Source organism: Triturus cristatus, chromosome 2_2, assembly GCF_964204655.1.
Source record: "Triturus cristatus chromosome 2_2, aTriCri1.1, whole genome shotgun sequence".
In the NCBI taxonomy this organism is placed as follows: domain Eukaryota; kingdom Metazoa; phylum Chordata; class Amphibia; order Caudata; family Salamandridae; genus Triturus; species Triturus cristatus.
The window spans coordinates 1,257,580,981-1,257,608,823 of record NC_140582.1 but is presented as its reverse complement, the minus strand read 5'-3'; positions in this window follow the sequence as shown (position 1 = coordinate 1,257,608,823).

Sequence of the window (27,843 nt, the reverse complement as noted above, 5' to 3'; positions counted from 1 at the left end):
TCAGTTGAAAATCCGGCTCTGAAGCCAGATTGGGACGGATGCAGGATGTTTTGAGTTTCAGCAAAATTTGTAAGCTGGATTTTGATGTGTTTCTCCAAAATTTTGGAGAGGACTGGAAGAAGGGAGATGGGGCGAAAGTTGGATGGGACCTCCGGATCAGTATTAGCTTTTCTTAACAGGGGTACGACCATGGCATGCTTCCAGGCTGCAGGAACCGTTGTTTCACATAATGACATGTTGAGTAGTTCCATGATAATATTGAGTATAGGGGGGTCAAGTTTTGAAGTACGGAGGGGGGAGCCAGATTTGATACTGCTGAGAATACTACAGAAGGAAGAGATGTCAAGTGGAGTCCATTTGTCCAATAGGGTGTCGCTGTTAACTTGAGCGACTTCCTGGGGGAGGCATTGTGTTGCGGGGTAATTAGGTTGCGAATTAATTATAGTTGACGTCTGTTTATTAAAATCAGAGTAGATGATATCTATTTTCTCTTCAAAAAATTCTGCTAAATTATCACATTGTTTAGAGTCCAAACATGGGGGCTTGGGCCGACAAGTGGCACCTGAAAGTTCCTTTACTACTTTGAACAGCACTTTGGGGCAGTTTGGAGTGAGTATGATAGTTTTATTTGTGTGCTCTGCCCGAGCAGTGTTACACATTGAATGGTATTTGTTCAAGGCTAGTTTATACATTGATTTTTTCACCGGTTCATAATTTTTGCGCCAGCGTCTTTCCAGATTTTTGCATTTAGTTTTTTCATTCTTGAGCTTTTCTGAAAACCAAGGGGCTGGAGGGTGATGGTGATTGCATTTCTTGGTGGACAAAGGCAGACATGCGTCAATAGACGGACGAGGTTAGCCATTGATGGAGGACCTCATCGCTATCTAGATTAGTGATTGGAGTGACCGGCATTGTGCTCTCAAGAAGGAAGTTGAGTCTGTTTATATCTAGATCTTTCCAATTTTTGCCGTTCCTTGACCCCGAGGGGAACGAGGAATTCTTGGAGCTCTGCTCATGTTTAATCTGGAATTCTGCCAAAAAATGGTCAGACCAAGGGATCGGGATGGCAGTCTTGCACGAGACAGTGGTGAGGTTGGAGAAGATAGTTTCCCGCTTTATGGGTGGGGCCTGAGTTGTGAAGAATAGCGTTCATAGCGGCCAAATCAGCAATGAGATTGGCGCTGGTAGGACAGGAAATCTCGTTAAAATGTAAATTCAAATCACCCAAAATCAAGAAATGAGTGGCTTGTAATAATAAGGGGGCAATAAGATCAGGGAGTAAGGCGGCCCAAGGACCTGCTGGTCCCGGGGGGGCGATAGATTAGAGTCCCAGAAAGGGTGAAGATAGGTGAGAGCAGAAATTTGAAAAGACCGGCTTCGCAATCATCGAAGTATAAGTCATCCCATTTACAAGTGTAGGAAGTTTTGAAAATAATCGCCATGCCTCCTCCCTCCTTAATGACACGGTACTTTCCAAGATACGTGTAGTTAGGGGGAAGTGCATTAGCAATATCGGGTCCGGAGCTATTGTTTAACCAAGTCTCCGTGAGGAAGATGGCATCTGGTTGGGAATCAGAGAGCAGGCCATAGATATCTCCTTTATGTCTTGGGAGTGATCTACAGTTAAGGCTGAAGTGAGTGAACTCCGTATGTGTGGCAGTGTTTTTCGTTTCGGGGCAGGTGGGATACTCAGTTTACTGGGAGTCGGGTTAGGGGAGAGATGTAAGTAGGGGAACCCATAACCGGAGCAGTGCGAAGGGCTTATGTTGCAGGTAAGAGGTGAGCAATGTGTACTGAGTATAGGCCGGAGGGTCTGGAGGACTTTGCTGGAGTATTTGCAAGGGCCGTGATGGAGTTGGGCAGGGGTGCTGGCCCCAGGCCCCATCCGGCCGCGGACGGCCGCAGACGGGCTAGCCTTTAGCGCGCCTTCGGCACGCCAGCGGCGCCTCCGCTGCGCGCGTCCGCTGCGCGTACACTGTGCGTCGCAAGAGGCATCTACTTTTAAGGAGGGTGAAAAACGTAGATGGGATTGGTCGCTTAGCCCGGAAGCCGTGATTCACTTCCTATTGCACGGTTCTCGTCCCTCCACACAAACCAAACAATTGGTGGTGGACTGGGGACTCAGTGCTGGTAAGGTGGTGTAATTTTAAAAGCAAGTATTTTTAAAAGCAAGGACTCCAGTCCACTTAACAGTAGGGAAGGTGTTGGGATAGTAAACTACACAATTTGTAATGTTAGCACGTCATCTAGCGCAAGTCGATGTACAGACTTGCGTTCTAATGGCATAGCGTTGTAACATCGCATGAGTTGTAACGCATGCGATGTAACTGCACAGCGTGGTAATAACCGCGTTGTAATGGCTGTTCCCTGTCAAGACCACTGTATATGGGCATGAAAAAATTACGCCGCAGGGTTGACTAAATTATGCAGCAAAAAAAGGCTGCAACGTAATGCAGTATATTTTCTGACACTTTATTATTTTGACATTTCTACACATGCTAACAGTCTCTGGAAAGATTTTCCCTTATTAAACCCAGTGTAACAAACAAATGCAGCAGTGAGAGAGGCGACCAGTCAACCTTTGCAAAGGGCCGTCCACTTCACAGCAACACAAGTCACATCTTTTAATAACTTTTAATTTGTTTGAACTACAAACAATTTATTAGTTAAATCGTCAGATTATTCAGCAGATGTTGTATTATGAGGCAAATATGGCAGAGCCATAATTATTTAGAAAACGTTTTCAAACTAGGATATTTTGCCATTCATGTTTGAACTGCTCTTGTGGAAAAAGGGAGAAGTGCTGGTGACAAACTCCATGGCTCGGAGACAAATGGCTGCGATTCCACTTTTAAGCGTATTTGGGACATTCTGTGATTGGAAACATATCCCACTTTGTGATTGTATTTTAATGTCGGTAACTCATATTAAACCTTAAATAATGATGTGTATCCATTGATTGAATTAAATATCTTAATAAGCTGTAACTGGTCAGTGAAATGCCAAACAAATACTAAAAAGTGGGATGTTTTGCCCATTCTGGACACACCTCCAACTCCGCCCACTGATCCAGTTCTCGGGTTATTCCCGCCCTCTGATTCTCCACCCACAGTTCCCCTACTTTTTTTCCCCCACTTCGACCGCTGAGTGTGAGCCATTTCAGTTCCCAAGATCGGAAGTTGTAATCCGAATGGTTATTGGAGAATGAACGTGCAATAGCTGGTGCACTGGGAGCATGAAGATTTATAAATATGAGCGTGCGGAAACGAATGTATACACTCTTTCACTTTTCCTGTATACCCAAGCCCTGCTTCGTTGACTTTCCCAGAAAACATGTATCCTGGCAGAGTTAGTGCTTTTTAGCCCATCAAGAACTCCCAGAAAAGCTATCAGCTGTCAAATAAAAAACCAGATGCATTCTTCCAAGAGCCCGCAACAGCGCCTCCTGCTGTGCACCTCAAACAGGCTTTAATGAAAGGGTGAGGGCGGCCGCAGCTTTGAAATGCACTCAAATGTGTTCAATCTTAGAACCTGGCTGTCCCACTCTTTGGAAAGAGTTCTCTAAAATGATGTGAATGAAGGGGTCAGCTGTTCGCAAAACCAGCCATTCTCACAGCTTAGTTGAAGAGAGTAAGCTGAGGGCATATGGTCTAATCCATGTACCTGTTTGTTTGCTTCCAGAACCGTGAAAGTGTAGAAGCTGTAAAGCTGCATTAACCGGTGTATTTATCGAGGCAGTGCAGTGGTAGACGCACTGTTTTTGTATTAAGCTGACCCTTCGTGTTTGAGATTTGTCTGTGCAAAGGAGAGAGCTGGTAGCTCCCGAAGCTCATCGAACAGCGTTATGTTTATAGATTTTTCGACATTTCTGATCTCAACAGCAAGCGACCCCCACCTTCTGTTCTATCCTCTCCACTTAAGATATGAGCGTAGAGAGACCCCCAAACATGGGAGAGAAAGCAAAACTCGCTATGAAACCCAAACAAAGCCCCCAAGAATGATCACACCTACTTGATATTAACATTAAAAGAAACTGGGTGCAGTTTTTCCTGAGAGCACATTACTACTCACAACTTCCATGGACTAACCACTAACCTTGCATTCCAGATCAATGCTTGAAAACAGCTTTCCACACCCTTAAATCCCACCGGCCAATAGACGAATCCATAATATATGTCCAAAATGCACACTGTGAGTGTGCTGCAGCCAAACGCCTATACATGTGTTAGCAAACCAATAACTACAATGACCCTAAGGAAACATATATATAGCTTTTTCATGTTTATGAGAATGTCCACAGTACTCAGGTATTTTGTACCGAAGGCTTTTCTTTTTTTCCTATGCATACATTCTGTCCCTTTACAGAAATCTATTGTTGCCGGAAAGTAAGGTGAGGAGCTTGAGCAAGGGTATTTCAACCAAGTCCTGTTTACAAGCGGTGGCTCTTGTGCTCCTGGTCAACGTATTTTTTGCTTCTTCATATATTTTTTTCTTTTTTTAAAAGAGATGGTATTTCTTGTGTACCGCCTACAAACAGCATTATGTCGGTAGGAATGTTGGCTCTACAGATCGGCAGCCTTCAATCTACTGAGTGTGTTGTTAAGTTGGAAGGAATGTAGGGGAGCAAAAAATCATGGCAGTTTGATCCTCTTCTCATATTGTTATGGCTATCAGACCCTGAAATAAAGAGTGACTTAACAAAACCCCTATTTGTGGCAAATGTAAACACGCGTTGGTTTATTGTTCAGTGCCATATTATACAGCTAGGGATAGTACTCATGGTTAAGATTTCAACTGGTATTGAGACATTGGGGTGTTGGTTGAAGAGAGTGATAGTCCACCCCAGAAACAGCCACAATCTTTGATAGGGTGACCCACAAAGAGTCATTAAATGAACCTCTGCTTAATGCCAGGGACGAAAGTCTTTGCTGTCCTGGTAATTGGAAAACACATTCAAAAATGTTATAAATTATAAATGAATTGTAACATGAACAGTTGTTTCTCGTCACTCATACTTCAGAAGGTGAATGCATAGGGTGTGTGTGCGCACAGTGTGGGTGTTTGGATGTTTAGATGAAATGTGCCAAGGGGTTCTCTGAAGCTTCAAATGATAATTTTCATTCCAGGTGGTAGAGACAGAGTTAGCTAAAACACAGAACTGTTTGAGGGTCAAACATGATGTAGGCCACTTGGCAGTAATGCATTATCTGCCACAGTGGCCTCGGTGTTGTTATAGGTGGTTTCTACTGTGTTCATGTAGTGCTGAGGGCTCTGCTCTATCTCGTGGGTAGCAGGAATCCTCTTCTATCTCCACTCCTAGTGAGAAGGCAGGTCTTCTGCTTCAATAGAGAGCTGTCAAAGGTGGTTGGGTTTTACCCTTGGGGAAGGCTAGTAGTGGAAGTGGGCCTATATCTGATGAGATCAGGGCCCCATCCTGAAAATTGTGCAGCACACTGATCACTGCACAGGTTTCTTGGAGAGCTCTCCATCAGGCGATGTGAGTCACAGTTGGGAGGAAAGACCTTTCTTCTTGTAGTCAGTCGCTTGCTGAAATTCCGATTGGGTATTAAATCTGTCTTTCAGCAGTACTAGTTGTGGCTGTGGGAGGAGCCAGTAGAGGAAGTGGGTGGAGCCAGTAGAGGAAGTGGGTGGAGCCTGTAGAGGATGTGGGTGTGGTCTCCTAAATAAAATTGAGCACCTGCACTTAATATTTTACAAATTAAGCACTGTGGTAAAAACGCTACTCTGTACCAAAAACAGCGACAGACAATTTTTCTTCCACTAATCTGAATTTCTCCAGTACAGGCCCTAGGAGAGTGGTTAACATCATTTCCATCCTTGCCCATAAGTCAACATCCACTCCCTGTCCCACATTAACCTCTCCACGTTTGGAGCACAAGAGGTTATCTTCAGTGCCTTCTATATCCGTGGGCCTACTGGCTTTAGGCACTGATCTGGGCTTTTGCTTGTATTTTTGTTTGGGGTTAGACGACCCCCCACCCCTAGTTCGCCTCACTTGGGCCGTGTCGCTATCTGATATCTTAGTAGCGATATTTGGTTTAGAGGCCATTTTTGAACGGGTGATGACCTCCCCGCCTACAGTAGGGGTAGTTTCCACACTTATAGTTGGTACAGCCATTGAGATCGCCCCAACCCCTGCCCTGACCGTAAGCCTGAGTCAGTGCCCTCCCCAATATCTTTTGCAGCATTCTGTGAAGGGCCGCTCACAGACTGCGACTCAATAGATCGGGGTGATAAGCAAGTTACCTGTGTGGGCATAAAAGCGGAAATTGGACCTTCTGAATCGCTACCACCTCCCAGTTTTGCGTGACGCGGAAGGGCCCCAAAGTTGGGGGATTTAGTCATGGCTATACTGCCCATCGAAGATCGTTTTTGTGCCACTATAGAGTCCAGGGAAAGTCTCTTCTCTGTTAGCTGAATTTCGTGGACTAATAATGATTCCGCTCTAGTTAGAAAGGCGTCAAGAGTCCCCTTGACCCCACCCACCACCATAGGGCCCGTTGCCTTACGCCTGCTCATTCTGCAAACTGGATTCACTTTAGTGGAGGATACAAACACACAGTACCTTTGTAGCCTCCCTGAAGTCCACTCTACTATCCGCTGGATTCTTCAGCCCTGCCTCAGTCTGTCACAGTAACGCGGTAACTTCCGCTTCTTGTGCGCCTCCTGGAACTTGTTACCCTTGTCAGCAGCCTGCACGCTGCACAGAGTGCTGGGAGATGTAGTCCGTATGTGGCAGTATGTCAGCAGCGTCCCCCGGTAGCTGTCAGAGCCTGTGGCAGTTTTGATACTGGGCAAAAAAGTTTTCACAGGGAATGTGGGTAGAGGTAGCGTTCAGCACACCATAAGCACCACGTAGGCACTCCCGGCCGGCAGCATGCAGCTGCACTTTAAAGGGGGGACAGCGCGTCGGGCCCTGGCGCAGTGTGCGGTCTCTCTTCCCTTGCAGGCGGAGCACTATTCCCCCCACTCACTGTGGTCTTTGCAAGCATCCGCTGCCTCCTGGGTTCTTGGACCCGGGCACTCAAATCAGGGCAAAACAGTCCAAAAATTTGAAAGTCACCATATGTGAGTGGCTGACAATAAAATCAGGTGGCACCCTCAATGTATTTGTAGGCCGGGGTCTCCTCTGGCTGCAGACAAGGCCCTCACTGTCCTTATAACTTTTAAACTTGTTTTAAGGATAGTTGGTCTTGTACAAAAAAACACATCAACGACGGTGACGTCATCGTCCTGCGCAGTACTGTAGTTTACACATCGTGATTTTGCTGTCACCTGGACTTTTGATTGTCGCTGCTCGGTGCACTTGGCAATGTCCTCACCCTTCAGCGCTGCCTCTGCCCAGACGTGGGAGCGCGCGCTGCCTCTGCCCAGGCGCGGGCGCGCGTGCTGCCGCTGCCCAGGCGTGGGAGCGCGCGCTGCCTCTCTCCAGGCGCGGGCTAGCGCGCTGCCTCTGCCCAGGCGTGGGAGCGCGCGCTGCCTCTGCCCAGGCGCGGGCGCGCGTGCTGCCGCTGCCCAGGCGTGGGAGCGCGCGCTGCCTCAGCCCAGGCGCGGGCGCGCGTGCTGCCGCTGCCCAGGCGTGGGAGCGCGCGCTGCCTCTCTCCAGGCGCGGGCTAGCGCGCTGCCTCTGCCCAGGCGTGGGAGCGCGCGCTGCCTCTGCCCAGGCGCGGGCGCGCGTGCTGCCGCTGCCCAGGCGTGGGAGCGCGCGCTGCCTCTCTCCAGGCGCGGGCTAGCGCGCTGCCTCTGCCCAGGCGTGGGAGCGCGCGCTGCCTCTGCCCAGGCGTGGGAGCGCGCTGCCTCTGCCCAGGTGTGGGAGCACGCGCTGCCTCTGCCCAGGCGCGGGCGCGCGCGCTGCCTCTGCCCAGGCGTGGGAGCGCGCGCTGCCTCTGCCCAGGCGCGGGCGCGCGCGCTGCCTCTGCCCAGGCGTGGGAGCGCGCGCTGCCTCTGCCCAGGCGCGGGCGCGCGTGCTGCCTCTGCCCAGGCGTGGGAGCGCGCGCTGCCTCTGCCCAGGCGCGGGCGCGCGCGCTGCCTCTGCCCAGGCGTGGGAGCGTGCGCTGCCTCTGCCCAGGCGCGGGTGCGCATGCTGCCTCTGCCCAGGCGTGGGAGCGTGCGCTGCCTCTGCCCAGGCGCGGGAGCGCGCGCTGCCTCTACCCAGGCGTGGGAGCGCGCGCTGCCTCTGCCCAGGCGTGGGAGCGCGCGCTGCCTCTGCCCAGGCGCGGGCGCGCGTGCTGCCCTGCTTCAGAGGTTCTTTAGTGTCCCTGGACACTGCAAGTGCTGAGAGCCTGCACTGGGGCGCCAGAGGCGTCGGGGCTCTGCTGCGAGCGGGTGCACTTGTGGTTCAGGGGCCCACTGGACCGGTTGGAGACCCTGGACAATCCCGAGCTGTGCTAGTCCTGGACGGGCCGCCACGGGGTCGCGGACTGGACGTGCTGCGGGATCTAGTCGGGACTTATCCTCGTGTGGATCCGGCGCCCTTCAAAATCTTTCCGCCCCCGACTCATTTATCATACTTCTTCCTTGTGAGAACCGTGGCCTTTTCGCAATCCCTGTGGCTTCAGTGGTGTGACAATAATGCCAGCGCCTCGACTCTGAAGATTGTTCCAGCGCCGCTGCGGCTCTCTGGCTGCCCCGTTGCTGTCTCCCGGTGCCTGGGATGTGCTGCAGACAGGGGGAAGCTGCGGGGGGAGGCCGCTGCCCGAGACAGGACAGGCTGCTCGGTGTGCAGTCATGAGATACTGGGACCAGTTGTGTCGAAGGCGGCCTTCCTCCATTGGTGTCCTGGACCTCATGCACTTCGGTCCCTCAAACAGACGACATGAAACTCAGGATAATGAGGCAGAGCAGTCTGAGGCTGACTCAAAGAGATGTGTAGAAAAATCTAAACTCACCAATGCACAAATATAGCAATGATTTAATGTCCACTCAATGTTTCTTTGAACAAGCATTTGCAATGCAACAGGTCTCGCATTTTTTTGCGAGCTACAGCTATTGATGCTGTAATGGAAATGTTTTTTTTACTTTTGTGACGCAGAGCGCGTGAGTGCGAAAGTGAAAGACAGTAATATAATCATAATATCCACATTTGTAAAGCGCGAACACTCACCCGTAAGGGTCTCTAGGCGCTGGCGGCCGTCGGGAATTAAGCAAGCTTTTGCCCAGAGTCACATGGTGCTGGGCTAATCTGCCGCTGGCGCCGGAGATTGAACCGTGATCCCCAGATTCCGGAGTCAGTCGCCCTGGCCGCGGCACCACACCTCCTCCTCCTCCAAAGTGAGAGATGGTATCTAGATAAACTGTTATTTTCGTACATAAGTGAGAGGTAGAGTGAAGAAAGAAAGAATGAGAGAGAGCGAAAGAGAGTTAGAGAAAGTTAGAGAGAGAGGGTGTTTAGAGGTAAGTTGTTAAAGTTGGAGAGAGAATTGTGCGGTACAGTGAAGCGAGAGACAAAGATTGTGTGGTTGTGGGCAAATCTCTTAATCTCCCTGTGTATTCCATAAATTAATGTGACCTTGTGTAGTGTAACTGCTCCTTATTTTTTCTATGACTGCACGGCAGCTGGAGGGGATGATTGTCAGCCTGTTCTGCAGGGCTTGTGCAGCACGCATGCAAACACCGACCCCCCAATGACTATCACACATCATGTTTATTATGTGTACCTTGAAATAACCTGTTGTAAAGTAGCTTTACACCACGTCTGTGTGACATGAACGGAAGATGTTGTTTGGAGTGAAATTATGTGGTTTGAATTGGAATTGTTAGTTGTGGAATTGTGTGGGGGTGGATTTGTGCGATGAGTAGAGTATTTGTATAGTGGAATTATGTGACATGGTGAATAGAAAGGGGTGACAGCTGCACAGAATAGATAGAAAGGAAGATAGAGAGGGCTCGGCAGTTTGTGCAGGAAGAGGTGGATGAACTCCAAGTAGGGGAGCAGAAAGAGTGTGTGAGAAAGAGAGAAAGGAGGGGAGAGCAGGACACAGAGGCCTAACGAGGGTAGGCAGAAGACACCCTAAGAAATGTAGGAGAGTGTGGGTTTGAGGGAAGGGAATGTTCGAAAGGCACAGGAAAGAAATGCGCTTCAAGATCTGAAGGGAACTAATATGAGAGTGGCGGGAAGAGTGTATGAGAGAAGAGAGAGGTGTGAGAGAGAAGGGGCACCCAGAGGGTTGGGGGCAGGCGAGAGGTGGACTTTCACACAGCATGAGGTGGTACAGGAAGGTTGCATGTGCGAGCAGGCCGTATAGAGAGGGGATAGGGAGTGTGAGGGGGCGATCAGGGGTTTCAGAGTTAAGAGAGGATAAAATCTCCTATTGAAAATCCGATTTTAAAGGTGACTGAAAACACATTTGTGAGCCCTCCTATAGCCTTTAAATGGGCTGGTTTTGCACCACATTTGGCAAACTTTAGGACATCTTCCTGTGCATTGTTCCAGTGAATCCATCAAAGGACAGAACGGAAGGTTGGACGGGTCAGCTCCCGCTCACCGCTCAATCAGCACCAATTTCCTTGCGGCCTTTAGGGTTGAAAATGTGGGTTTTATCTTTGATAATGGCCTCAAACAGTTTCCTTATTTTTCCTTTCGGATGCAATATCTCGTTTTTGAGTAACTTTGAGATGTTTCTTTTGTAAATACGCTGTGAATCGTCAAAAGTGCATTTATTTGCAAACACGAACGAACAAAGCAATAGCACGTGATTAGCCCTAGTTCTGGCCGAGTTCTACTTTTAACATTCACTGTGGTGAAAGGTGACACTAGAAAGCATCCTTGTCATTGGGATATGTATATGGACAGCCTTCAGAACCGTTCCATCTGCCCTGGGGTTTCATTACCCACGGCAGGTCGGTTGTTAATAGTTCACTGTGACTGTAACAGGGGGCTGATGTTGGTCCATCCCTTCCTTCCCCCTCTCGCCCCTCACCTAGGGGCTGGGTAGATGATTCAGGTGAGGGGGGGAGGAGGGGATCGGACCTGTGAATGAATATAAAATCCACACCCCCTCAATAAAAGCGCTATCTTACCACAGGCTACTGAAATTATGCAACACTGGGGCTGCATCGGTTTCAGCATAATCATGGGTTTGCCACACAATTCATCATCTGCAATGTAATTAGCACATTTCAACAGAAAAATAGTTTCTGGGTCAAACGTAACAAAGGTTTCTTTACACTCTGTGACACATTGCCGAGCAGTGAAAGGCACTCCGCAAAGGTTGACTGGTCACTTTCTGTGGGCCATTTCTGTATTTGGGTGGGAAAGTGGTACCAGTGAGGTGAAACCTTTGCCTAGATACTGTTAACATGTGTAAAAATTCCAAAATAAAAAGATAATACTCACACAAATTGTGCCGCATGACGCTGCATAATTTGCCTCATCTTGCAGCATAATTTAGTTAACCATGCCACATAATTTGGTAGTCTCGTGCTGCATAATTTCAGTGTTCCTGGCTAAAATGTACTGTAGGAGAGTAGGTTCTGCACTTATGTTGCCCCCACTTTTTTTCTGATGTATACACTGGTTTCTGGCTAGAGTCTGGCTGGGTCCCTGCTAATCAGGGCCCCAGTCTCTCTGATCTCTCTACAAAACGTGGTGTGCATATTAGATGCACTAGTGATTGGATACTGTGGTACCTTATGAGCCCCTAGTATATGTTACCTTAGGTACCTAGGGTATTGGTACTTCACAGGCCTACCAGGGGCTGCAGCATGTATTATGCCACCCCTGGGAAGCATTCTCAATCTGACCCCACAGGCCTGCTACTGCAGCCTGTGTGAGGTAGTGTTAGCACTCCTCACTGAGGTATAGGTTCCTATATCTCAGCATACACACACATATAAACCTATCAGCCACCCCTATAGCAGGTCCTATCAATACTGAGGGCAGGGTGCTTGGTTTACTATGTGAGGGAGTGCTTCTGCATGAGCAGGACCCCTCTGCAGCTGGCAGAGTCTATTCTCTGCTGCTGTTTGTGGATGTGGTTAAACCATATACTCTTAAGTGGATTATAACCTCGCGGTAAATGCTAACTTTGGAATGACTGCATCAAAACATGTCGTGTTTGGTGTCAAACAACTTGGAATCATACCCCCACACCAGTAACTGGTGTGGGAGTATGATCCCACCCTTTAGAGGGGATGACATGTACCCACTGTACTAAACGGTAGAAATCTAAAGGAGCCCTGGCATCACAAAATGGATGCCACCAGCACAGACACTGGGCTACCTGCTGCTGCTGACTGAAACTCGCAGTGGAGGGAGCTCAACAAAAGGCATCCTGTCACAGGGAGGTGTCACCACCTTCCAGACAGGATTTAGTGTATTGGAGCTGGGTGGGTGCACTCCTAGTGTGCTTTGAAGTCCTGCACTGGGGGAGCAGTAGGCTTCTCTGTGCATATGCCAGCTCAAACCGGTTCAGGGGCTACCTGCCCCTGCTCTGGCGCGAAACTGGACAAAGGGAAGTGGGTGTCACAACCCACTACCCTGACCCTCCTAGAGGAGTGGTCATAGAGTTAGTCCCTCCCCTATCTTCACTATAAGATAGCAAACATTGCCATTGCAAAGCAGATAACCCTGGACGACGTTCTACAAAGAAGAATCCTGGCCCTTCGATGTTCCACTACCTTTGGAAGACAGAAGAATCTCCCTTGGAGTCAAGGAGTGACTCCCCTGCTTGGCAAGCACCAAAAACCTTAATCAACGGTTGCAAACTTTCCGGCTCCCGGCGGAGTTCGAAGTCCCTGCTGCCCCAGAAGTGGATTTCCTGACTTCCCAATGGCCCTTGTGAGTCCCAAGTGAAGCTGTGGTGGGTGGACCTCACGAGTGACGAGGAACAGCAATACCTGGGGACCATACACTATTGTCGAGTGTAAACCCTAAACAATGTTCTATGAACTTGTGCATTGGAACATTTGTGACCCAAGCCTCCAGCAGGTTTTGCACCAAAAATCAGCTGCCTACCCCATCCCGAGTGACCGTGGGCTCCTGTGAAGCATTTCCTGAGGTGGCGTCTTTGCGATCACTTGCCCATTGGCTAGTGGGTCCCCTGAAGACTTTCTCATCAACTCAAAGGGCTCTCCTGTTTGCTCCAGGCCTGCCATCACTTACCCTTGCTGGGTGAGTCCATCAGACCTTGCTGGTCTGCATCATCGACTTTCTTCAGTCTACACAAGGCTTGCAGTTGCCAAGGCTTGTTGGCTCCAATCCGGTTGCCGATACCGTCATCAGCTGCAGATGTTGTGTATACCTCTGAATCCAGCTGCTGGTCATCATCGATCCCTCCTGGACCTCGTGAGTGAAGAGTCAAAACACCATTGATGACCTGAATCAACGCGACATCTGTGGTCATCCATCTTGCTGGCCACCGGTCACTGGCAAGTGACCTTGAACACTGTCCCCTCAATTTTCAGGTCCACTTCATCTTCAACCCACCTTCGGATTCCAGCGGACACTTTTCCAGTCGTCGCAAGCAGCAAGTCTTCTTTGGTCTCCATAGAAAACAGCGACGCGACCCGACACCAAAAGACACCTTTGCACCCGGCATCCCTGGGTGAGGTAACTCGTGCACTCCGGTGCCCAAGTGTGTGTTGGCCCTCGAAGTACTTACCTTGTAAGTGGCTTGCTTATTAACTTCCTCGAAGTGCCCTAGAACTTTAAAATTCAAACCGCGACTTGCTCCATTGAAACCAATAGGGAACCCATGGCTGTGTTCACGCGTCTCCCGTGGGCTTGTTACTTACCTGCAGTAGTGAAGCCCCAGCGATTCCCAAGGCCCTAGGCCTTGTCATTTTGCAAGTCGACTTTGTTAACCCATTTTTTTTGTATATGGTCTGGTACGCCCCTAGGGCACCAACTATATTTCTGCTTAATTTATTGAGAACTGTTGACATTTGAATGTGTACCTGGCTTCTAATCTCATAAAGAGATTAGTAGAGTGTGTCTAGAAATAAATACATATATATTTGATATATATACCTGTGTGGTGTCCTTTCATTTAGTCATTCAAGAGATTATAAGGTAAAACAAGCTGCTTTACATTCCTCTGAGACTTAGCCTGAAGGCTGCTCTCCACAGCTACCACTAGGATAGCTTTCTTTAAAAGGTTGTCTTAAACCTATCTACCATAAGAGTCGAATTGGACTGGTGCAAGGTGGCCACTATAACTAGTGACCAGCATATGCCAGGCCAACTTCTCACATGTACTAATCCTGCACTGCAGGCCAGTGGAGGCTTTGTGGGCGGGGGCACAGACGCAATGTGTTTGAAATTGGTGAAGTCAGAAGCTAATCTTCTAACACAAGCAGTGTATGTTACAGACGTTTTTAACTTCCTCCAGTTTCTGCGTCTGTTTCAGACTTGTGCATGGGTTCTGTAACATCATGGGCCAAAATCCCGTTACCACAATTTTGTGGGCAAATGTGCCTTATGATTTGCATACAATCTATTAATAATACACTTCACTGCCAGCAGTGCCTTTTCGGGCATTCATGCTTCCGAGGTCGATAACACCTCAGTTTCATTGCTAACATAGGCAGCGTGTACTTTAAATTTACAGCCTTTAAATGCAGTTTCCGCCTTGTACTGTATAAAGAGCGTTCTTGTTGTTATCAGCCTGGCATCCTTAAACTTATTCCCTCCCAGTAAAATTGTCCAGCTGCAATCCAGATGTTACTGGCTCTGTGTAGGTTTTGCTAGTTCTTGGCAAGCAGAGGCTGCTGAGTATACGAGCAGCATTGAGCTGATGGTGACATACAAAAACGCAATGCGCTTCACGGCGCTATAAATGTTCAGCTGGAGACCGGAGGGAGGAAGGGTTTCGCTTTTCCGTTTGTTTACGGAGGGGGAGGGGCCAGGCTCGGCTCGTGTTGGGCTCCAGGCTCAGAGAGGACCTCGAGCTGAGACAGAGCCAAAGCCTTCAAGGGCTCGCCCACCTGTAATGCACAATCTGTGTGTTTCCGCTGATGTTTAGTGCTCTGTTTGAGAGGAGGCGGACGATAAAAGTGGATGACGCTTCTCTGCCGGAGCTCTGTCCCTAGCTCTGACTCACGCTTCTCTGCCGGAGCTCTGTCCCTAGCTCTGACTCACGCTTCTCTGCCGGAGCTCTGTCCCTAGCTCTGACTCACGCTTCTCTGCCGGAGCTCTGTCCCTAGCTCTGACTCACGCTTCTCTGCCGGAGCTCTGTCCCTAGCTCTGACTCACGCTTCTCTGCCGGAGCTCTGTCCCTAGCTCTGACTCACGCTTCTCTGATGGAGCACTGTCCCTAGCTCTGACTCATGCTTCTCTGCCGGAGCTCTGTCCCTAGCTCTGACTCACGCTTCTCTGCCGGAGCTCTGTCCCTGGCTCTGACTCACGCTTCTCTGCCGGAGCTCTGTCCCTAGCTCTGACTCACGCTTCTCTGCTGGAGCTCTGTCCCTGGCTCTGACTCACGCTTCTCTGCCGGAGCACTGTCCCTAGCTCTGACTCACGCTTCTCTGCCAGAGCTCTGTCCCTAGCTCTGACTCACGCTTCTCTGCCGGAGCTCTGTCCCTAGCTCTGACTCACGCTTCTCTGCCAGAGCTCTGTCCCTAGCTCTGACTCACGCTTCTCTGATGGAGCACTGTCCCTAGCTCTGATTAACGCTTCTCTGCCGGAGCTCTGTCCCTAGCTCTGACTCACGCTTCTCTGCCGGAGCTCTGTCCCTAGCTTTGACTCACGCTTCTCTGCCGGAGCTCTGTCCCTAGCTCTGACTCACGCTTCTCTGCTGGAGCTCTGTCCCTAGCTTTGACTCACGCTTCTCTGCCGGAGCTCTGTCCCTAGCTCTGACTCACGCTTCTCTGCCGGAGCTCTGTCCCTAGCTCTGACTCACGCTTCTCTGCCGGAGCTCTGTCCCTAGCTCTGACTCACGCTTCTCTGCCGGAGCTCTGTCCCTAGCTCTGACTCACGCTTCTCTGATGGAGCACTGTCCCTAGCTCTGACTCACGCTTCTCTGCCGGAGCTCTGTCCCTAGCTCTGACTCACGCTTCTCTGCCGGAGCTCTGTCCCTAGCTTTGACTCACGCTTCTCTGCCGGAGCTCTGTCCCTAGCTCTGACTCAAGCTTCTCTGCCGGAGCTCTGTCCCTAGCTCTGACTCACGCTTCTCTGCCGGAGCTCTGTCCCTAGCTTTGACTCACGCTTCTCTGCCGGAGCTCTGTCCCTAGCTCTGACTCACGCTTCTCTGCCGGAGCTCTGTCCCTAGCTCTGACTCACGCTTCTCTGCCGGAGCTCTGTCCCTAGCTCTGACTCACGCTTCTCTGCCGGAGCTCTGTCCCTAGCTCTGGCTCACGCTTCTCTGATGGAGCACTGTCCCTAGCTCTGACTCACGCTTCTCTGCCGGAGCTCTGTCCCTAGCTCTGACTCACGCTTCTCTGATGGAGCACTGTCCCTAGCTCTGACTCACGCTTCTCTGCCGGAGCTCTGTCCCTAGCTCTGACTCACGCTTCTCTGCCGGAGCTCTGTCCCTAGCTTTGACTCACGCTTCTCTGCCGGAGCTCTGTCCCTAGCTCTGACTCACGCTTCTCTGCCGGAGCTCTGTCCCTAGCTTTGACTCACGCTTCTCTGCCGGAGCTCTGTCCCTAGCTCTGACTCACGCTTCTCTGCCGGAGCTCTGTCCCTAGCTCTGACTCACGCTTCTCTGCCGGAGCTCTGTCCCTAGCTCTGACTCACGCTTCTCTGCCGGAGCTCTGTCCCTAGCTCTGGCTCACGCTTCTCTGATGGAGCACTGTCCCTAGCTCTGACTCACGCTTCTCTGCCGGAGCTCTGTCCCTAGCTCTGACTCACGCTTCTCTGCCGGAGCTCTGTCCCTAGCTCTGACTCACGCTTCTCTGATGGAGCACTGTCCCTAGCTCTGACTCACGCTTCTCTGCCGGAGCTCTGTCCCTAGCTCTGACTCACGCTTCTCTGCCGGAGCTCTGTCCCTAGCTCTGTTCACCAGAGGTAGGACCGGTGTCAAACACACACAAGAGCAGCCTTCCCACTGCTGGCTTCTCATCCTTCTGAAGTAGGTACAGGTAGGCCCCTCCAGTGCCTTGTTCAAAGCTGGCATCGATTAATCTACCCTGCGAAAGGCAGGAGCATGCGCTTTGCAGCTAAAGTTAAGGGGCAGGGGTGGGGGTGAGGACGACAACTGTAAACGCATTGTAAATATAAAAGCCAATGTGCTGTAATTATTAAAGTGGGCGCCGAGCTAAACTTAAATCCGCATCCATGTTGTAATAATGGATGCAGACGCTGTGCTATACATAATGCACAGCGCCTGTGTATGTCAAAGCTGTGAAGCGTCTGCTGTGGCCAAACCGTTACCATGAAATAAAATAAGTAGTCCTCAAAGGAACTAATAAACAATTACAGCGTCGGTGCTGCCTCGGCCGAAAAGGGAAATGAGTACTGGATCGCCAGCCAACAATAGGCTGTGGGTAAAGTTCATGAAAAGCAACAAGGGCCCCCTGTCCGATAGATATATAATTCCTAGGGCAGGGTACTATGCAAGTAGTGTATAAATCCCTAGGCAATATAATTGAAAAGTATTTAATCTGTCGATATATTTGCCCCCCTCTGGTGCACTTTTATTCCAAAATTCAGAGTATAACAAAACCTAAACAACACTTACTAAATTTAAAAACAATCATTTAATGACATGTTAAAAAACATTTCAAAATACATGTTAAAAAAATATATGTAAATGTTAAAACAAATTATAACTCTTTTTCATCCATAAACACAATTACATAAGTAACAATTCTTGGTGGCAGACAAGTTGAATCTTTTTCGACGCCCGTTTTGACGCAAACTGCGTCTTCATCAGGAAAAAGCCACACGTACACCTACAACATAATATAACAGTTACACTCGAATTCATGATAATATCAGTAAGAGTTTTTGACCTTCACCATCACCTTCTGTGAATGATTCTTAAAATCAGGTGATTCTAACACGTCTATTTAAATACAACATTTTCTTGTAGAGAGAGTTGGTGGTAAATGATATCATTATTCAGTGTTTATTTTATTATATTAATCCATCTGGTATATTACACAAAATCTCCTAAATCTTTATGTCTTAATTTGAGCATTATGAACTCGATTATTTATGCTTACTTTAATTATATCTCCTCTGTGATTCTCGACAATGAAAGTCTGTATTTCCTTCAGTGTGTAATTCGATATGCATTGGTTAAGAACTGATGCTGAAAGACAATAGCGTCAGAATCATTTAATTCCTTCCTAATATGTTACGGGGGGTATCTAGAATTTAGTTCATTACTTACAGGGTCTTTGGTCGCGGGGATTATAAATCTATTCCTTTATTTTCTAGTGGCCCAACGAAAGAGTTTTAAAAAAAAAAACAGAATACAATTCAATGGATAAGGGTTACTGAAATGGGAAAGGAAAACGAACAAATTGATATTTAATTCTATTTTAATGAGCCCTGATGTTTATTTAAATTTGTTTATAAGGTTTACCTATTTATTTAGTCCATCTTTGGATGCTAGATAACTTTATATTCAATTTATGGGGAACGATGTTTTCTTATTAAAAAGCAATCATTTCTATACGGCTGAAATTAAATAACAAAAATAAATAAGAAAGGTTTCCATCAGTTATCCCCGTGTCATCCTAATTCATAGACACCATGATGTTAACGTTTTTTTAAAAATATCTATGTCTAATCTTTGTATGATCTATAATGCTATAAAATTGAGTGTTCATAACATCCTCTATATTAATTACCAGTTGCAGCGCTAAAAAACTTACATTAAACTTTTTAAAACTATGCTATACAACTACCTGTAAACTTCTTATTTGTATAGATTCTAGAGATGTTTATCCTTCCTGAATAAGCATTCTACCTATTCTTAAGTCTTTATAATATTTTAAAGTTTACCTTCAATTGATTCAATGGATGTAAATATTGGTGGCGTCTCTGCGTCCTGCTCGGTCGTTTCGGGACGTATTGTATTCACTGTTTGTGTGTACTATATATATACACCTATGTGGTGTGTATCCTACCTCAGTATTGGTTACGATAGATCATGTGTGTAATGTCGCGATACTCGCTCCTGACGTGACACGCTATGGTGCCCACGTCAGAGCACGTTGGTTTGCACGCAAAGTAATAAATGTGACGTCACGCGGAACCGTCGGCAGAAGCGCCACGGCTGCGGAGACGGCAAGCACGTATTCCCAGTGTCCCGAGTCATTATTCAGCACCACGTGTTAGGCCCATGCTGGGAGCCCATATGCTAATGCCCCCAGCGACACAACAAGTTGGCGACGAGGGTGCGATCGTGCCCACGCTCCGAATCAGCGCGTCCGGTTGGTGTGGCGGCCGTTAGCGCTCCTCGCTGGCGGTGCTCGTGCCCCGCTGGAGCGCGCTGCAGTCCCCGCGCTGAGAGCGTGCCTTGGCCGTGCGCGGAAGCGCCGGAGTGCCCCGTTGTGTGTAGCTGCTCGCGCTGGGGCCGTCTCTGCTGTCGGCGCCCCAGCGCGTCTCAAGGACATCACGTGCCCGGCCCTCCAGCCCTGCGGAGCGCGCAGCGTTTGCTGTACCCAGCATCCCACACCCGAAGCCAGACAGTGAGACAAACAACACGCTCTGCTCACCGGAGGCCCAGGAAGGTAGGGTCAAGCACCCCTGAGCCTGAAATAAACCCTCAGCATCACAGGACAAGGGAGGGGCTGCCACACACACACCCCCTGGGGAAGCTGAACTGCACAAGGGAGAAGGGGTCCGCCTAGCGCCAGCAACACACGGGCCAGAAGGTCTCGCCCAGGGGAATCGGAACAGCCCAGGGGAGAAGAGGTCTCGCATCGTGCCAGCCGCACACGTGCCAGAGGGTCTCGCCCAGCGTGAGGGCGCACGAGAGAGGGAGGCCCAGTCCAACCGTGCGCAGGCCACGCACGCGCAACATGGCGACAATCCCGCCAATAGAGCCGTTCTCCGTCGAGGGGTCCCCATCGACAGTAGCAGCCCGGTGGAGAGACTGGGAGGACAGAGTGCGCATCTTCTTTGAGGCCACGAAGGTCCACAGAGATCAAAAGCGTGCAATGATAATTCACCTAGGTGGGAAAGAAATTCACAACATAGTGAAGACACTCGCGGAGGCCACCCCCAAGACGCACACGACGCTCATAGCGGCTCTCAACGAATACTTTGAGCCAATGGCAAACCGTGACTATGAACGCTTCATATTTCGCCAAGCGCGCCAATCGCCGGAGGAGTCGCTCGACAAATTCTACGCTCGTCTAAAGAACTTAGCGGCCACCTGTGGGTTCCGAGACGAGACGGAGGAGATAAGAGGCCAGATAATACAAGGGTGTGCGTCCGCCAAGCTCAGGGAAAGAATCTTGGAGGAATCCGGTAAGCCCCTGGCGGACATCCTGACGATGGGCCGAACGAAGGAGCTGTCCAAGGCGCGCGCTGCGCACATGGAGGCGGCACTGCAAGTGCCAGTGAAGGTCGAGCCGGTCAATGCCGTGGCAGTCAAGCCGAAACAGAGGTGGCCCCGACGAAAGCCAGCCCCGGCTGCTCAAGAACAGCAAAAGTCCTGTGGATATTGCGGTGGCTCACCCCACGCCCCGGCGGAGTGCCCAGCAAGGGGGACCAAATGCAGAGGGTGTGGACGCTTCAACCACTTTGAGAAAGTGTGCCGGTCAAAGGGCCTCCGAAAGCCCCGCCAGGCCGTGCACACGGTCGAGGAAGGAGGTCCGGGAGCCAGCGACATGGACGATGATGAAGAGGAGGAAAAGGTCATACACCGGGTGCACATGATAGGCACGGCGGCCCGCCGGACTAGGAGACTGCCGCAATGCAGCATCCGAATAGGGTCAGAGGAAGTCACAACGGTGGTAGACACAGGAGCCAGCATCAACATCATGGCTGCCGCCATGCACAAGTCCATGCGTCCACAGCCCCCACTACAGCCCTCGACTATCACAGTGTTCGCCTATGGACAGGAAGAGCCGTTAAAGGTGCGAGGAAAGTTCAGGACGGTGTTGTCCCATGGGACCAGGTCCATCACGTCGAATGTCTACGTCACCGAAGACGGGCAAGGCATGCTCCTCGGCTGTCGAGCGGCGGAAGATCTGGGAGTGGTAACCTTCGCGTTTGGGGTACACCAAGAATCAGTACACCACACTCTGGAGGAGTTCGAGGAAATCTTTCAAGGAATAGGCAAGTTCCGGGGGAAAGAAGTTCACCTACATATCGATCCCACGGTCCAGCCGATAGCACTCCGGCATCGCCGCATAGCATTCCATCTCCGGCCGCTAGTGGAAGCGGAATTGAAGAAGCTTGAGGCAGCGGGGATCATTGAGAAAGTGTCCGGACCAACCCCGTGGGTGTCGCCAATTGTCGTGGCAAAGAAACCCAAGCAGCCAGGCGCTGTCCGGATATGTGTGGACATGAGGCTCCCGAACGTTGCCATCAAAAGGGAGCGACACATCACCCCGACCATCGATGACATCGTTGGGGAAATGGCCGGGGCCAAGTGGTTCTCAAAGCTAGACCTACGCTCGGGATATCACCAGTTGGTTCTAGATGAAGCGTCCCGGAACATAACCACGTTCTCCACCCATGTAGGTCTGAGGCGCTACACGAGGCTGAGCTTCGGGGTATCGAGCGCTGCGGAAGTATTCCAGAATGTAATACAAGAGCTGATCGCTGGAATTCCCGGGGCGCTCAACGTCAGCGATGACATCATGATACACGCCACGACGGTAGCGGAACACAACGAGAGGCTGGTGCAGGTGCTGCGACGAATACGAGACGCGGGCCTCACGCTACATCGGGAGAAGTGTGAATTCCTGTGCCGGAAAATCCAGTTCTTCGGCTACATCTTCTCAGCTGATGGCGTCAACCCCGATCCGGACAAGGTCAAGGATATCAAGGAGGCAGCTCCTCCTGCAAACGTCACGGAGGTGAGGAGTTTTCTAGGTATGGTGAACTACTGTGGCCGGTTCATCAAGGATCTAGCGAACCTCACAGCACCACTGAGAGAACTCACAAAAGAATCAATCCCCTGGACATGGAACAGTGATCAGAGTAGAGCGTTTGAAGAGGTCAAACACGCACTCTCAGAAGCCACGACGCTGGCCTTCTTTGACCCGGCCAAGCTGACACAGATTGCCGTCGATGCCGGTCCAGTCGGGCTGGGTGCAGTCCTGCTACAGCGGAAAACGGATGCTGAAGAATGGGCCCCGGTGGCCTTTGCAAGTCGGTCACTCACGGAGACGGAGCAGAGATACTCCCAAATAGAAAAGGAGGCGATCGCCATTCATTGGGGGTGCCGGCACTTCCACTTGTACGTCTACGGCAAACCCTTTGTTGTGACCACCGACCATAAGCCACTGGTCTCCCTGTTCGCAGGCACCTCAACGAAGCCGCCGCCAAGGATAGAGAAGTGGATGTTGCAATTGCAGGACTACAACTGCAAGATTGAGTATCAGCCGGGGGCGCGGAACCCGGCAGACTACCTATCTCGCCACCCCCGCACAGCAACTCCAAGAGAGATAAAAGAGGCGGCAGAAACAGAAGAGTACGTCCGGTGTATCACGGCGCGGTCATGCCCCCGGCCAGTGTCCATGGCCAGCCTGTCCCAGGCAACCAGTGAGGACGAGTGCCTACAAAGAGCGAGAATGGCGGTCCGAGGCAACAGCTGGACTCGCGCCCGAGAGGAGTGGAAGAGCCTGACGCCTCAGGCGAGACAGATAATGGAGAGCTTGTACCATGTGAGGACTGAACTGACGGAAGACGAGACTGGATGCCTGCTGAGAGGCCACCGGCTGGTCATACCGATGTCCCTCACCCAGAGAGTGGTGGATCTAGCCCATATCGGTCACCAGGGCATGGTCAAGACTAAGTCACGGCTCCGAACCAAAGTATGGTTCCCTCTCATGGACGAAATTGTGGAGGCTACCGTTCGAGAGTGCCAGGCGTGTCAGCTAACCGGTGAGGTGCCCCGGCCGGCCCCCGTGGTGATGGAGCCTCGCCCGAGGAGGCCCTGGTCAAAGATCAGCGTCGACTTCGGCAGCCTGCCAGACGGACGGCACACTCTGGTGGCCATAGATGACCACTCCAAGTATCCGGAGGTTGAGATATTGACTGCTCTGAGTGCTCAGGAGGTGATTCCGAAGATCGAGAAAATTATGGCAACCCATGGCATTGTCAAAGAAATCAGAACCGATAATGGGTCACCGTTTCAAAGCCAAGACTTCGCAGTGTACCTACAGGCCCTTGGGATTCACCACCGGCGAATCACCCCCCGATGGCCTCAGGCGAATGGTGAGGCAGAACGCTTCATGAGGACCCTCAACAAAGTGATACGGATTGCCCACGAAAAGAACCAGTCTGTAGAGCTCGCCATTTTCACATTCCTCCGTAGCTATCGCCAGACGCCTCATTCACTTACGGGAGTGGCTCCTGCGCACTTGTTAATGGGGCGAGTGGTCACTGACTCAATTCCGCATCACCCAGAATGGCAGCCCGAAACTCCCAATGACGGTGCCATTGATGTGCAGCGACGTGGAGCGTTTGCCCAAACAGACGCCCGCCGGAGGGCGGTGTCCTCATCAATAGCCCCAGGTGACCATGTACTAATTCGCAATCGGGTGCCAGGGGGCAAATTTCGTCTGAACTTCGAACCTCAGCCCTGGATGGTGGAGAAAGTCCGAGGCACGTGCGTAACAGCTCGGAAGGGGGCTGAACAAATTACGAGGAACGTCTCATTCTTCAAGAAAATTCCCGTGCCCTCTGGAGGAGGTGAACGACGCCAGGACAGGGTCATGAGGGACAGACCGCGAGAAGAAGGACTCGCAGAACTCGAGAGCCAGGCGGGCGTGAGAGTAGAGCCCGCCGGTCAAGGACATGACACCACGCAGCACCGGCCGGAGTCGTTGGGGCCTGGAGTAGCGGGTGTGCCCGAGTCGGAAGAGAACGACGCAGCAGATGACTCCGGGAGCGGAGGTCAGGAGGCTGCTGTGGAACGTGGCGGAGTGCGATACGACCTGAGGCCGCACCCCGCACCTTCTTGCCGGTTGCGAGACTACGTAAAGTAAGACTGTTTAAGTTTTATTGTTGGGACTTTAAGCTGCAGAGTAACGGACATTCTGATACTGTTTGTCCATGACTGGGGGTTGTATCAGGTGTGTTTTTTGTTTTGTGTGTTGGGGAGGAATGTAATGTCGCGATACTCGCTCCTGACGTGACACGCTATGGTGCCCACGTCAGAGCACGTTGGTTTGCACGCAAAGTAATAAATGTGACCTCACGCGGAACCGTCGGCAGAAGCGCCACGGCTGCGGAGACGGCAAGCACGTATTCCCAGTGTCCCGAGTCATTATTCAGCACCACGTGTTAGGCCCATGCTGGGAGCCCATATGCTAATGCCCCCAGCGACACAACAATGTGATGCGGATGTCGACATTAACTTCCTCTCAATCGACCTACGTTTTCTCACAAGTGCTCTGATTGTATTTCAAAGGTCACGTGAGATGGGTAATATCAGCTCATACGTTGTTATTGGCTATCTCAGGTCATATGATAGAGGTCTTCACGTCCATTTGCTTCTGTACCACCTAAATTTTCTCAAAGGAATAGAGATAGGGTGTTTGTTGGTCACATGATTAAGGTGTTACCAACAAGGGGGCATATCAACAACAACCGGCGATAATTATCTCTAAGCGCACTTAGCGCTAGGATAATTATCGCCGGCTAGCGTGAATTTTTATCGCTGAGATAGCGTGCTATTAGCAACGCTTATCTCAATAGCGATAAAAATCCTCACGCTAACAGGCTAACGTCAGATTATCGCTGGGAACCCAGCGTTAATCTCACGTTATCTTGTTGATAGGGACAGGCAAACTTAGCCATGATATCCTCCTTCCATAGGATATCATGGCTAAGTCAGAAAAATACCAGATGTAAAAAAGCAGCGTTAACCGCGGTTAGCGCTGCTTTTTTGTCTCTAACAGGGTTAGCGACATTCTTGATAATAGGAGAAATGTCGCTTAGCGACATTTCTCCTATTATTTTACTCTGGAACGCCCCCTTTGCATCTCATTAGAGATGCAAGGGGAAGCGTAGAGTAAAAGGGTGCTAACATGCACATTTGCATGTTAGCACCCTGTTGTTGATAGGGCGCTAGTTTTATCTCTCTTTTTTGGCTTTTAAAGCCAAAAAAGCAGAGATAAAGCCCTTGTTGATATGCCCCCCTGTCTTTTTAGGTCTCGCCTTGCTATCGCGTGAGCGATCGCAAAGCGAGACTATAGGGGCTTTTAAAAGTGCTCCCAAAAAGCGGATTGCATGGCTAGCACGCGCACAATCACGCGCATCGTGCCGCCATGATGCAATCCGCCTTTTGGGAGCACTTCAAAGGGTCCGCTCCCCCGCCCCCAAGCGCGCGCGTGCCACGCTCCGCCGGGCTTGTCTTGTTTTTTTTAACTTTAAACGCGAGGCGCGAGTGCGGCCAATGCTTGTCTAACAGAATACTCTCCCTTCCCCGAAGTTTGCTTCCTTCCCGAAACAGATTTCACAACCACGCCAGTTCCGCCAACGGCTCACTGCGGTGACAGGAATCTGAAGTGGTTTGTTTCTGTGCCGCGCTCCTGAAAGTGAGCACCTCTCGGTCCCGAGCCCTCACTCCGGCGTGCGACGTCCGTGGAGCGCCTCGGCCACTGGCGGTGATGAGACGCCGACTCTTGCACGGTAGAGGCAGGGCGTAACTTTATATCCGCAGGGCAGCTGAGAGCCACACGGCGTGCAAGTGCTGTGTGGAGCTCACAGGCAAGGCAACTAAAAATAGAAACGGAACCGACACATATACCATCCTCCCCTCCTGAGTGGGTCTGCCAAGAGTGGGGGGCATGCATGTTCATGCAGACCGCTTTTCCACACGAATAACCTGCGTTGCGCTTCGTAACAAATGTTAGCTACACATACCTTTGCAAGTGATAGACATAGAAAAGGTACAAATAAAAGGGGATGGGAACCAGGTAAGGATTACCCGGTGATGCAGAATGATGCAACCGTCGTGCTACGAAGTTTTATGTGTAGATATATAACGGTGTCCTTTAGGGGTGTTTATGTCTGTCTGAGGGTGCATGTGCTTAACATTTTACTTTTTGCAGTATAAATGCATGTAAGCACAATTCAGATTGTCCCACAGCAAAGAGGTAGTTGATTTCTTGGTATTTCTTTGTTTGCATTCTCTGTACTTATTGTTTCTTTTTTTTGTCTAGTAAAGGTGCAAGACTTTGTGTAACAAAATGCAAAGAAAGTGGACCTGACAGGCTACTTAGACCTGACATGGAATAGATGCCTCTGAGGACTCTTCACTTTCTTCTTTACTCCAGAACCCTCAACCCTCACCTCATCCTTCCCCTGTTTTCAAACCCACCAAGGACAAACCTGTGACACAACCTTTCTTCCCCTCATTATCTCAAATGGACTCACTCTTGTAACTGTGTTTGGTGTTCCGCGATTCATCCACACTTGATCATTTACTTCTTTGTGCCAATCTGACCCTGAGCCGTGGCCAATTAGATTGCTTCCTTCACAACTTTATTGAACCCCTCTACTAGATCATTCTCTTGGGGATTGCACAAAGAAGTTGTTACATATATTACCCAGGGTTGCCACCTAGCAGGTTGTATACCAGCATGCCTGGTCTTTTAATTCCCCTGCTAGTACAAAAATTAGGAAAGTTACCAAAAGACTGTATTCCCCTCTAATTTGTACATACTTTAAACAGCAAATGGAAGAAAAAAACAGGTTAGAATATGTTCTTCAGCTGTTTTAATGACACCTGACTAAAAATGTAAGTAAACAGTGACAGAAAGGCCTTATTACAAGCATTTGTAATGCACTAGGTCTTGCAATTTTGAGCTATTGGTATTGTAAATGACAATGTCTTTTATTTATGTGTTTAAAAAACCTGCAATAATGAAAGGCTTTCTCATTTACAATGCCAATAGGTCAAAGTTTCTAAAATGCGAGACCTATTGCATTTCAAATGCTTGTTTTTAAAAAGGTATTTTATCTGAAACTCTTTCGTTGGGACACTAGAAGTAATGAACTAAATTCTAGATACCCCCCGTAACATATTAGGAAGGAATGAAATGATTCTGACTAAATACAACGCTATTGTCTTTCAGCATCAGTTCTTAACCAATGCATATCGAATTACACACTGAAGGAAATACAGACTTTCATTGTTGAGAATCACAGAGGAGATATAATTAAAGTAAGCATAAATAATCGAGTTCATAATGCTCAAATTAAGACATAAAGATTTAGGAGATTCTGTGTAATATACCAGATGGATTAATATAATAAAATAAACACTGAATAATGATAACATTTACCACCAACTCTGTCTACAAGAAAATGTTGTATTTAAATAGATGTGTTAGAATCACCTGATTTTAAGAATCATTCACAGAAGGTGATGGTGAAGGTCAAAAACTCTTACTGATATTATCATGAATTCGAGTGTAACTGTTATATTATGTTGTAGGTGTACGTGTGGCTTTTTCCTGATGAAGACGCAGTTTGTGTCGAAACACGCGTCGAAAAAAAGATTCAACTTGTCTGCCACCAAGAATTGTTACTTATGTAATTGTGTTTATGGATGAAAAAGAGTTATAATTTGTTTTAACATTTACATATATTTTTTTTAAATGTATTTTGAAATGTTTTTTAACATGTCATTAAATGATTGTTTTTAAATTTAGTAAGTGTTGTTTAGGTTTTGTTACACTCTGAATTTTGGAAATAAAAGTGCACCAGAGGGGCGCAAATATATCGACAGATTAAATACT